This window comes from Zea mays, chromosome 4 (assembly GCF_902167145.1).
Source record: "Zea mays cultivar B73 chromosome 4, Zm-B73-REFERENCE-NAM-5.0, whole genome shotgun sequence".
NCBI lineage: Eukaryota > Viridiplantae > Streptophyta > Magnoliopsida > Poales > Poaceae > Zea > Zea mays.
The window spans coordinates 30,924,986-30,937,639 of NC_050099.1; positions in this window are offsets into that span (position 1 = coordinate 30,924,986).

The following is a 12,654-nucleotide window of genomic DNA, read 5'->3' on the forward strand; positions in this document are numbered from 1 at the left end:
ATGTCACAACTTTACTATATAATAGGATTTCTATACAAAATAAATAAATAATTACATTATACGGAGACAACGGTCCAGCAAACCAAAGTTGACTGGGAGACGACGACCTAGACCTCTCACGAACATGCCACAGCATCCTCCATGCGCCTCATCCTGCGGAACCTGTTCTTGACCTGTGTGGGGTGTGAGACAGCAAGAGTGAGCTCACATACGTTCATCGCTCAACAAGTTGTGGGGAATAATGTGAATGAACTCGCCAAAGGTGGGAGCTCACGTGAAGTGTAAGGCTTACCAAAGAGGATGGTTGAAGCTGAGCATTGCTTTTAAAGTTGGTCAAAATTTTATTAGCAATTACTAAGTATAAGTAAATACCAACCCAATTAAATAGTAGAACCGAAGTAACAACATCACCTGCGATGCAATGCATATGACAAATTGAATTTAAGTTCCATAAATTAATCATGTGAGGGTCCGAGCTGCTCATGACCGTGAGCACGGCTAGTATACCAGTTTTACACTCTGCAGAGGTTGCGCATCTTTACCCACAAGTCATGTTACCCATCTGCCAAGGGATCGTGACTTCCCATACACCTCTACCGAGGAGGCGAGGCAGGGTAACACTACGAGGCCTTTACAAAGTTCCACTAGCTTCAGAAAACCCGCTACAGTTTATAGGAAGCTCCAATGCAGGAATCCCTTGCAGGACCGCCATCGCAGCAAAATCCTCCCGAGGGCCTCCCTACACTGACCACTCCCCTACTGCCCTTGCCCCTTTCGGGTAAGGTAGTCTTCCACTAGCTTTCCTAATTAATCGGCCAAGGGCGTCCCATTAAACCCTTGTGGTAGCACTGTTTTCCCGGGTGGTCGCTCCATGTTCCAATTAACATAATGATCTTATCATGAACGATAAATAACAATGGATAACAAAGGTATAATCATGAGTAATGTATCTTCATACCCAAAACCACATAAAGCACTAGCAAGTACTACCCAAAAAGTTCAGTGGTAACAAGGTATAAAGATAATCAAACTAGGGTAACCTATTGGGTCCCATCAAAATTAACCTATGCAGATCATTATGATTAATCAGAACATGGCTGGGTAAAAAGAAGTGATCAAGGGCACAACTTGCCTGGGACTTGAGATTCCAGGTACCAACTTGCTCTTCAGATGACACGTGTCCTCACTGCTAGTCGTAGCAATACAAACGAAACATGGTATAGGCAAAATTAACATCACATCAAACATAAGCACACACTGCATAATAATAATCTATGCGTCACTACGAGATCGTGGGTTCGAGAACCGCTAAATTCGGAGTTACGGTTATTAAGTTATGAATTTCCGAAATTATTTAGTGCTTAGAATAGATTAATCCTTATGAACAATTTTAATTCAAGTTTCATGGTTAAACAAAGGTACTAGGTGATAAATAATATTAATACAAAATTATTGCAACTGGAATAACTCAATTTAGTGTTAAAATGAATTTACTATGAATTATACAAGTTTCTAGCATTTATTTTCTTATTAAAATCATTTTCTAATTATGTTTACTGGATTTTCTAACTCTCTGGACCGGGTGCATAACTATCAGAAACTACAGGGGCTATCTTGCAAACGATCATAAGACTCAGGATTCCCCCGCACTGGACGGCGGGTTGATTCTTATATTTCTCAGGGTCTCTTGTGTAAAACGCCTACGACGAAGGGGTATGGTTAATTATGAGCCGCGAGATCAGATAACGACGGTCCAGATTAGATCTGAGCTGTGTTATGAAGCGGTATGCGCAATCAACCGTACATCCCAAGATCGACGGCCACGATTTAATTACGCCAGAGTCAATACTGACCACCCGATCAGATCCAGCGGCCAGACTAAGACACGTGAAGGGACACCCAGACGCCTAATCTTAATCGTTCCAGACTAGATCAACGGCGCGCCCATCTTCTCCCTTCCCAGGTCGGCCCGAGGCGGCGCCGCCGTCATAACGCGGCGGAGTTCCCGCCGGAGAAGAGCAACGTGCCATCCCCGAGCCACGGGTCCTAAACCGAATAGTGATACGCATAGAGGAGAACGAGGCAAACGCGACGGTCGCAGACTTACTGGTGTTTGGGTTGCACAGAGCTTGGTCCGTGGCATTGAACGACGATGGTGAGGGATACCGAGCTTATCGGCCACAAATCTCGCCGTGCGAAGTCATCACCTACGCGTTGCGAAGAAGACCCAGGCGAATTGTTTGGGGCAGGGATGGAGCAGACACGGAGGAGCAGGTCCTGCCAGAAGAGGTCCGTGGCGGCAATTCTCCCATGACTACGCCGGGCACCACCATCGGTCGATGAGACGAGCACTTTATTCCTGGATATGGCGAAGGACTAACGCGGCGTCGAGTACTTATGCTTGGAAGGGTGAGAGAGGATAAGGGCGAGAAAATCGTGAGGTTGCGGCGTCCGAGGATTTCTCCCGCCCAAGGCGGAGGATCTGTTGCGTTTCTGTTAGGAGCCCGAGTCCAACGTGAGGTAGACGGTTCTGACGAAGAGCGCCCACATGTCAGCGAACGGCTCGAGGGAGGAGTTGGTCCGGGAAGCGGGTCTAGCCATACAGCGACACAACCAAGGCTGGAGGCGCGCGTGGTGGCGGCTAGGGTTTGTTGGCGCGCTAGTTTTCGCTCCTGGGCCGCGCGCGAGAAAAATAAAGGTAGTGGGCTGAGGAGATAGGAGATGGGATATGGGCCGATGCAGGGAAAAGTCGGCCCATGCGCAGGTTTTCTTTATCTTTTTCTTTTCTGTTTTAGTTTTGCAATTCCTTCCAAATTTCAAACTTTGGTTTTGAAATTCAAATCTGTTGATAAGTTTCACACACAAATTAAGTGCACAAATAAGAGTGTCCTCATGAAAAGTATGTATTTATTCATCTATTCTTGTTTCTTTATAGTATATTGTTTCCCTTTTCTTCCCTTTTCTTTTCCTTATCCTTTCTATTTTCAAATCCAATTCAAATTTTGAATCCAAATTAGTGCCGAATTTATTTTCAAATGATATTGTGCAATTTAAAATCCCAATTTTAGAAATATAATTATATATATTATTTATATCACCTTTCTCTCTTTCTTATTTATAAAACCCTACCTTCAAATTTAGGGTTTTAATTCCACTTCTAATATTTTATTATCTTATTGTTATTATCTTTTTTATTTTTATTTAATGCACAAACATATAACTCCAACATGATGCCATTTTTTTATCATTTGTTTGACTTAATCTCTAAATTGTGTGTGCTCTTTTCTTATGATGCAAATGAGGCACATAAAATAAGGAAATCACTGTGTATTCCTTGTATACAATTTTGGAGTATTACAAATCCTACCCCCTTAAAAATAATCTCGTCCCCGAGATTTGTAAGAAAAAGGATTGTACCAAGATTAGTTTGTAATTGAGATTGTAGTTTCTAATTGATTAAAAAAAATTAAGAGTCTCTCTCTTTCTCTTTCTAAAATACTATTTAGCAAGTACTTAGAAATGCATGGGTATCTTCTATGTTTAGACACACACGTAAGAAGAGAGATGGTCAGAGTGAGGTTAGCTGATGGTAAGAAGAACTTGGTAAGGGAAGACTCCGTCCAAGGTGGTAAATTTGAATCATCTCGAGATTTGATTTGACTCCTATTCTTCCATGTCGAGGTTGATCTCCTCCTTCTTGCTCTTTGGTGTCTCCATCCGGGTTTGGGACAGGAGGTTAAGATAGATCTATTATGTAGGTCAAGTTGTTGGGTATGGTCGAGTTGATCTAGGATCTCAAACTTGTTTATAGGAGCAGGGTCTAATGTATTTCACCAGGATTAACTAACTTTTTAGGTCACTCTCTTTAAATTGGATCATAGTAGATTAGATGGGATCTAGATTAGATCGGTACAACTAGGTTAGACTAGATAATGTCTAATTACTTTGGATTAGATCATGGTTGTTACACTAGTGTGTGGTAAATATGCTTATTAGGGCAAGATGCATTCATAGGGATAAGGTAGAATCTTTTGAGGTTAGTTAGATCTATTAGGATAAGATAAAATCTTTTCAAGATAAGATTAATCTACTAAGGTAATAGAGTATCTTTTAAGATAAGATGGATTCTATGAGTGTAGAATATGAATCTTTTAAGCTAAGATGGATATTGTTAGGCTAGATACTCTAGTTTATCTAGTTATTTTTTTATAGGTGTTTTTTTTCTATATGTATATGCAGATGTAATTGTGGACATTACTCCACAACTCATCACACTCAATCAAAAATCCAAATCAGACATGTATCACAAGAACAAACATTCAGGCATATAGATAAAAAAATAGTTTTGTTTTTGTTCCTAAGAATAGGTCTCCTATTCCTAAAAGTCACTTTAGGCACAGGATTTCAAAGTGTGAAATCCACATTTGTCTTTGGAAAGAAAAGGTAAGAATAATCAGAGTAGAGCGGAAATAGACGAGAAAAGATTAAGATATGTTTAGAAAAGAATCAGAGTAGCAGAGGTAAGTAAGTATTGGTTGTCCAATTCTATCTAGGTTTCGTCCTACAGTCAACATTCCTCTGATACCACTTCTGTAACACCCGGGTTTTAGGGGTCCAAAGCCCGGGCGTAAACATAATCACCAGGTGTGCTGGGACCAAGTCTCACACATATGATGAATCATGGCACAGGATCGAATGTCACAACTTTACTATATAATAGGATTTCTATACAAAATAAATAAATAATTACATTATACGGAGACAACGGTCCAGCAAACCAAAGTTGACTGGGAGACGACGACCTAGACCTCTCACGAACTTGCCACAACATCCTCCATGCGCCTCATCCTGCGGAACCTGTTCTTGACCTGTGGGGGGGTGTGAGACAGCAAGAGTGAGCTCACATACGTTCATCGCTCAACAAGTTGTGGGGAATAATGTGAATGAACTCGCCAAAGGTGGGAGCTCACATGAAGTGTAAGGCTTACCAAAGAGGATGGTTGAAGCTGAGCATTGCTTTTAAAGTTGATCAAAATTTTATTAGCAATTACTAAGTATAAGTAAATACCAACCCAATTAAATAGTAGAACCGAAGTAACAACATCACCTGCGATGCAATGCATATGACAAATTGAATTTAAGTTCCATAAATTAATCATGTGAGGGTCCGAGCTGCTCATGACCGTGAGCACGGCTAGTATACCAGTTTTACACTCTGCAGAGGTTGCACATCTTTACCCACAAGTCATGTTACCCATCTACCAAGGGATCGCGACTTCCCATACACCTCTACCGAGGAGGCGAGGCAGGGTAACACTACGAGGCCTTTACAAAGTTCCACTAGCTTCAGAAAACCCGCTACAGTTTATAGGAAGCTCCAATGCAGGAATCCCTTGCAGGACCGTCATCGCAGCAAAATCCTCCCGAGGGCCTCCCTACACTGACCACTCCCCTACTGCCCTTGCCCCTTTCGGGTAAGGTAGTCTTCCACTAGCTTTCCTAATTAATCGACCAAGGGCGTCCCATTAAACCCTTGTGGTAGCACTGTTTTCCCGGGTGGTCGCTCCATGTTCCAATTAACATAATGATCTTATCATGAACGATAAATAACAATGGATAATAAAGGTATAATCATGAGTAATGTATCTTCATACCCAAAACCACATAAAGCACTAGCAAGTACTACCCAAAAAGTTCAGTGGTAACAAGGTATAAAGATAATCAAACTAGGGTAACCTATTGGGTCCCATCAAAATTAACCTATGCAGATCATTATGATTAATCAGAACATGGCTGGGTAAAAAGAAGTGATCAAGGGCACAACTTGCCTGGGACTTGAGATTCCAGGTACCAACTTGCTCTTCAGATGACACGTGTCCTCACTGCTAGTCGTAGCAATACAAATGAAACATGGTATAGGCAAAATTAACATCACATCAAACATAAGCACACATTGCATAATAATAATCTATGCGTCACTACGAGATCGTGGGTTCGAGAACCGCTAAATTCGGAGTTACGGTTATTAAGTTATGAATTTCTGAAATTATTTAGTGCTTAGAATAGATTAATCCTTATGAACAATTTTAATTCAAGTTTCATGGTTAAACAAAGGTACTAGGTGATAAACAATATTAATACAAAATTATTGCAACTGGAATAACTCAATTTGGAGTTAAAATGAATTTACTATGAATTATACAAGTTTCTAGCATTTATTTTCTTATTAAAATCATTTTCTAATTATGTTTACTGGATTTTCTAACTCTCTGGACCGGGTGCATAACTATCAGAAACTACAGGGGCTATCTTCCAAACGATCATAAGACTCAGGATTCCCCCGCACTGGATGGCGGGTTGATTCTTATATTTCTCAGGGTCTCTTGTGTAAAACGCCTACGGCGAAGGGGTATGGTTAATTATGAGCCGCGAGATCAGATAACGACGGTCCAGATTAGATCTGAGCTGTGTTATGAAGCGGTATGCGCAATCAACCGTACATCCCAAGATCGACGGCCACGATTTAATTACGCCAGAGTCAATACTGACCACCCGATCAGATCCAGCGGCCAGACTAAGACACGTGAAGGGACACCCAGACGCCTAATCTTAACCGTTCCAGACTAGATCAACAGCGCGCCCATCTTCTCCCTTCCCAGGTCGGCCCGAGGCGGCGCCGCCGTCATAACGCGGCGGAGTTCCCGCCGGAGAAGAGCAACGTGCCATCCCCGAGCCACGGGTCCTAAACCGAATAGTGATACGCATAGAGGAGAACGAGGCAAACGCGACGGTCGCAGACTTACTGGTGTTTGGGTTGCGCAGAGCTTGGTCCGTGGCATTGAACAACGATGGTGAGGGATACCGAGCTTATCGGCCACAAATCTCGTCGTGCGAAGTCATCACCTACGTGTTGCGAAGAAGACCCAGGCGAATTGTTTGGGGCAGGGATGGAGCAGACACGGAGGAGCAGGTCCTGCCAGAAGAGGTCCGTGGCGGCAATTCTCCCATGACTACGCCGGGCACCACCATCGGTCGATGAGACGAGCACTTTATTCCTGGATATGGCGAAGGACTAACGCGACGTCGAGTACTTATGCTTGGAAGGGTGAGAGAGGATAAGGGCGAGAAAATCGTGAGGTTGCGGCGTCCGAGGATTTCTCCCGCCCAAGGCGGAGGATCTGTTGCGTTTCTGTTAGGAGCCCGAGTCCAACGCGAGGTAGACGGTTCTGACGAAGAGCGCCCACATGTCAGCGAACGGCTCGAGGGAGGAGTTGGTCCGGGAAGCGGGTCCAGCCATACAGTGACACAACCAAGGCTGGAGGCGCGCGTGGTGGCGGCTAGGGTTTGTTGGCGCGCTGGTTTTCGCTCCTGGGCCGCGCGCGAGAAAAATAAAGGTAGTGGGCTGAGGAGATAGGAGATGGGATATGGGCCGATGCAGGGAAAAGTCGGCCCATGCGCAGGTTTTCTTTATCTTTTTCTTTTCTGTTTTAGTTTTGCAATTCCTTCCAAATTTCAAACTTTGGTTTTGAAATTCAAATCTGTTGATAAGTTTCACACACAAATTAAGTGCACAAATAAGAGTGTCCTCATGAAAAGTATGTATTTATTCATCTATTCTTGTTTCTTTATAGTATATTGTTTCCCTTTTCTTCCCTTTTCTTTTCCTTATCCTTTCTATTTTCAAATCCAATTCAAATTTTGAATCCAAATTAGTGCCGAATTTATTTTCAAATGATATTGTGCAATTTAAAATCCCAATTTTAGAAATATAATTATATATATTATTTATATCACCTTTCTCTCTTTCTTATTTATAAAAACCTACCTTCAAATTTAGGGTTTTAATTCCACTTCTAATATTTTATTATCTTATTGTTATTATCCTTTTTATTTTTATTTAATGCACAAACATATAACTCCAACATGATGCCATTTTTTTATCATTTGTTTGACTTAATCTCTAAATTGTGTGTGCTCTTTTCTTATGATGCAAATGAGGCACATAAAATAAGGAAATCACTGTGTATTCCTTGTATACAATTTTGGAGTATTACATCTATTTACCTTGTCCTTGATTACCTTTTGGATTATTATGGTTAGCTTTATGCTAGTGCTCTACTTTAATCAATGAACATGATGAGATACATGTATAATACTATTATTTTATTTTGGATATGATGTTGAACTTGTGGCATTTTAGGGGACTCGGGATGTTTTCCGAGTACCTCTCCGTAAGGACCTGTTTGTTGAGGGACCACCTGAGAAAATAGTGCAATCATGAGGGTGGTATGGGACGCCCTTAGCTGATTAATTGGAGGAACCTGAGGGTGTAGTTTGCTTTGCAGCTGTGCCATCAATGGGAGCTGGGGCATAGTGCTTGCTCTGCTAAGGGTGATTGTTAGTTTTGTTAGTCACCCACCTTAAAGAGGAGTACTGTATTTGTACGACTGGCGAAACCTAACGGGCGGCTACATACCAGGAGAATCTTTGTAAAGGCTACATAGTGAAACCTTGCCAACTCATCTTGGAAGTGTTTGAGGGTTTGATCAACCCGGGTCAAAAAGGGAATCACGGCTACATGGGTAAAGTGTGTGACCTCTACACAAGAGTGAAACTGATATATCAGTCGTGCTTACGGTTAAGAGCGGCCTTGGGATCCTCTTTGATTAGAGTTACAGATGACCTGAGATACAACGGTTACAGATGATGATGATGGTTCTATTAATGATGTTATGTTTCTAACTATGGATTTTGGTATTTCCTCTATGAGGAGGTACTTGTTGGGATAATAACTTGGGATTGATGATAAAACTTGGCTTATATTAATGAATAAAACTTGATAAAGTAAAAGCAACCTGCTTTAAGCCTAACTCCACATAAAGCTAGTCCACCTTAGCCAAACAGGACATTTGTTGAGTACGTTGATGTGTACTCACCATTAATTTCACAAAACACCAGGTTCCCTTTGGTGCAATTTATGCTTAGGTAAAGAAGAAGAAGATGTCGAGGCGGATCTCCAGGAGTTCTATGACTTCGACGAGTTTGAGGATTAGGCTAGCGACCTCCCCCAGTCAGCTGCCTGTGGTGGGTTTATTTACATTGGCTACGTTTTTATTTTATATACTTTGATTTATATATGGTAAATGACTCTAGTTTATAATATTATTACTTACTCTTTATTAATATTCGCAGCATTGTGCTATGATGAGTTATTTATGTAATCGTTGTGTACGTGAATCTGATCCTGGCACGTACATGGTTCGCATTTGGTTTACTTTCAAAATCAGGTGTGACACCAACTGTCGGTGTTTCGAACCTTGCTCCAACAAGTAAATTTATTGTGCATGTTCTGGGCTCCGGAGGGTGGGCACGGTTAACGTAAGATTTATACTGGTTCGGGCAGAACATCCCTACTTCCAGTCATCGGCGACTTGTACTACCAGCACCATTGATGATCAGAACTCGTAGTAGGGGTTACAAGTGGGCGAGATAGGGAGGAGAGACTCTCAAGTATCTTTTCGGGATGGAAGTGGAGCTAAGGCTTATAGAGTGGAGTCCTAGCTAAGCCTTGGCTTGGCGGGGGGCTCTGGCCTCCAGATCCTCATCGGTGCTCCTCCTCCTGTTCGCCAGTTCGTCATGGGGTCCGTCCTTCTGGGTGCGTATCCGAAAGAACTCAACCCCTTGTCTAGGGGCCAAACCCTACTTTTTATAGGTCGGGAGAGGGATCGACCAGTAGTGGCTTGCCTAGGAAGGAGCCATAACGCAAGGGTAAAACCAAACGTTCTACCCAGGGTATAGCCACGAATATTGAGGCCTAGTAGCGACAGGTCATGAGTGCACTACAAGCTGAGGGGCGCGTGCGCCTAAATGCGCCACAGTCTGAGGGGTTCGTAGGTCATGAGTGGGAGGTGGAGTGATGCCTCCGCTGTGGCTCGATTCCTTGCATAGTTAATGTGGCCGATCATTTATGATGGGTCAGTCTTGGGACGAGCATGAGATCAACTCGAGTGGTTTCCCTCGACACGCCTAGCCCCCTATCAGGTTTCGCCACGCCTGACCCTGGGCTCGATGCCACGGGGTTCGCCCAGGGGCGGGTGCCTCCAGTGTAGACGTTATCCATCTCTTCTGGCTGACCAATGGGCCCCGATGATCAAAGGTTGTTTCCAGTGCTCTCTCTGACCGGTGGGTCCCAGGGACCGGGGATCATGTCCCCGACATCGGCCTTGGGAAAAGAGGGGACATATTGATCCTTATTTTCATGGTAGTTGACATATAATATTTTTATATATTTTTATTATTCTAAATTTATGTATAACATATTTTACTTTGTTAGCTTTTCTAATACTAACACATACTTGTCAAATAGTAAGGAATTTAGTGAGGTATTTCCTCCTGTCGAGCTCCTCTAGCGGCACATAGATTTCCCTATTTTGGGAGAGTGCTTTTAGCTTAGTAGTCATCGAGAGATGTTGATGCACATAGCTTCATATATGTATATTCATGTTGCCGTATCTGAACATGACTAGGTAACAAGATTTGAATCAACTAATTTTGTATTTTAATTTCACAATCTAATATATTTTTTGTTATTTTTAGGATGACGAGCACGAGCAACAACAATATCACTAGTAGGACGAGTAGTAGGATGATGAAAATCAGGTTAGCGTCATGGACGATGACACCACTGACCAATGTGTTTGGATGAGGTCCATGCTGGCTAGGTAGATGACCTTGTTGCCAGAGGCTCCCGAGGAAGCTATTGAAAGAGTCATGTAGTGGCTCCTCTTATAGTGCCCACTTGAGAGGAATACAAGATTGTTACCTGATGGTGATAGAGAAGGGTTTCTAATATCTTTGTTTTGTATATTTATTAAAAACTTTATGGAGATTTATATCCCACCTTTTATCTGTAGGTCATGAATTGATGAGACCTTCACTTGTACTTCTACTACAAGTAGGTTAACTTAGTCTTAGGTAACATCTGCTGTTTTCATTGGTTAGGGATGGTGACTATGCTTGGTGGTGAGTGTGTTCCCAAAATGCACAAGTAGTGTGCCATGATTTTTAGGTAAGATAGTTACATATTTCCTTTTGTTATTGATGTTTTTAAAGTATAATGCATATATTTCTTTATCACGGTTTATTCTTGTAGTTACATTTTCATTTACCAACTGAGGAAATCATATGACCCATGCACATATAGTGTTTAACAAGAATGCATGGAAGGTTATAAAGGACTAAGTGTCCTATGCCTATATACAGACAAATAATATTCATTGCAAGGAGATTCTAGGGCAACCAATGGATAAGAAGCACAACCTTCGTCCATCTATTTGACTGAGGAGTAATATCTTTAGGAAAAACATTTTTAAATATTTTGTATTATACTTCCAACATAATAATTATCTATTTATAAACAAATATATGTGTAGGTGACAAATTTGTGGATGGTGAACCATTAGGATGCTTACTATGCTTTATGTAGAATTTGAGCTTCGAAAGAATTCTAGAATATGTCTAATTAGTATAGAAGGAACTAATAATGCAATGATGCATACTCATGGCACCAACAATCATATATGCAAGGCTAAATGCATGGTAAGCTATATTATATCATTTATTTCCAACGACTACCACATATAACTTCTATATAAGGAATTGTCACCAGAGTAGCTTGAGGAAAATCAAGGTTTATATTGCTAGACATTAGGGCACATACTTCAAATCCAGAGTAGTTGTGCAGTCAGTTATGCATAAACTGTATGGTGAGTTGTCTACACTTTTTATTTATTATATTGAGTTTTATTATTAGCTTACTTAGTTTGTTTCTACTATAGATGTAATATGGTCAGAAAATGGTCAATCGATTTGGACAGGATTACAATTAGCAAGTGCTAATAGTTGATCCTTTAGTTGTGCACGCTAGTGGAGGTGGAAAGATAAAAGGTATAATATTGTATTTTCTCAAGTTATGTATTACAAGTATAAATTTGATGTTCTGAATTGCTTGTGTTATAGGTACTCCATATTTAATGGAATGATTGACTCTAGATAGGTCAAAGCTAAAAAGGAGTGTCCTTATTGATATCTCTGGATGTAGGATGTAGCAGTCAATGAAGCAACAAACAAGAGGAGTTGCTTTGGATTCAAGAAGCAATGATGTTGCAATGAGCATAAGAGGCAACATCAAGAGTATAACTGGCAACGATAGGACTACGAGCAACATCATAATGAGTATTTCTCCAGCTACATAACACAACAACAAGCTTTCCTTCACATATGTTCGACTGGTCTTCTATTACCATTTATAGATTTAAACATAGCCACTGGTGTTTTCTCTATTTTATTCAAAGAATATGTTACAACAAAAGGGGATAAACATCGAGTTCCCCATGTTTGAGATGTCACCACTGCTACAACGAGGTCCTCCTTTGCCGATAATTTGACCTTATATAATCGCATATTTAGCAAACTTACATCAATTTTAATGGAAATTAGTCAATTAATATTAATTATAAAAATCACATTTATCTCAATTATATCTAAACTTAGTTAATTTAGCTAAATTAACTAAGTTGGCTTAATTATAGACAAAATAATCAATCTAGTTCGATTATAGCAAGACTTAGTCATTGTAGAGCAAATTAATCAATC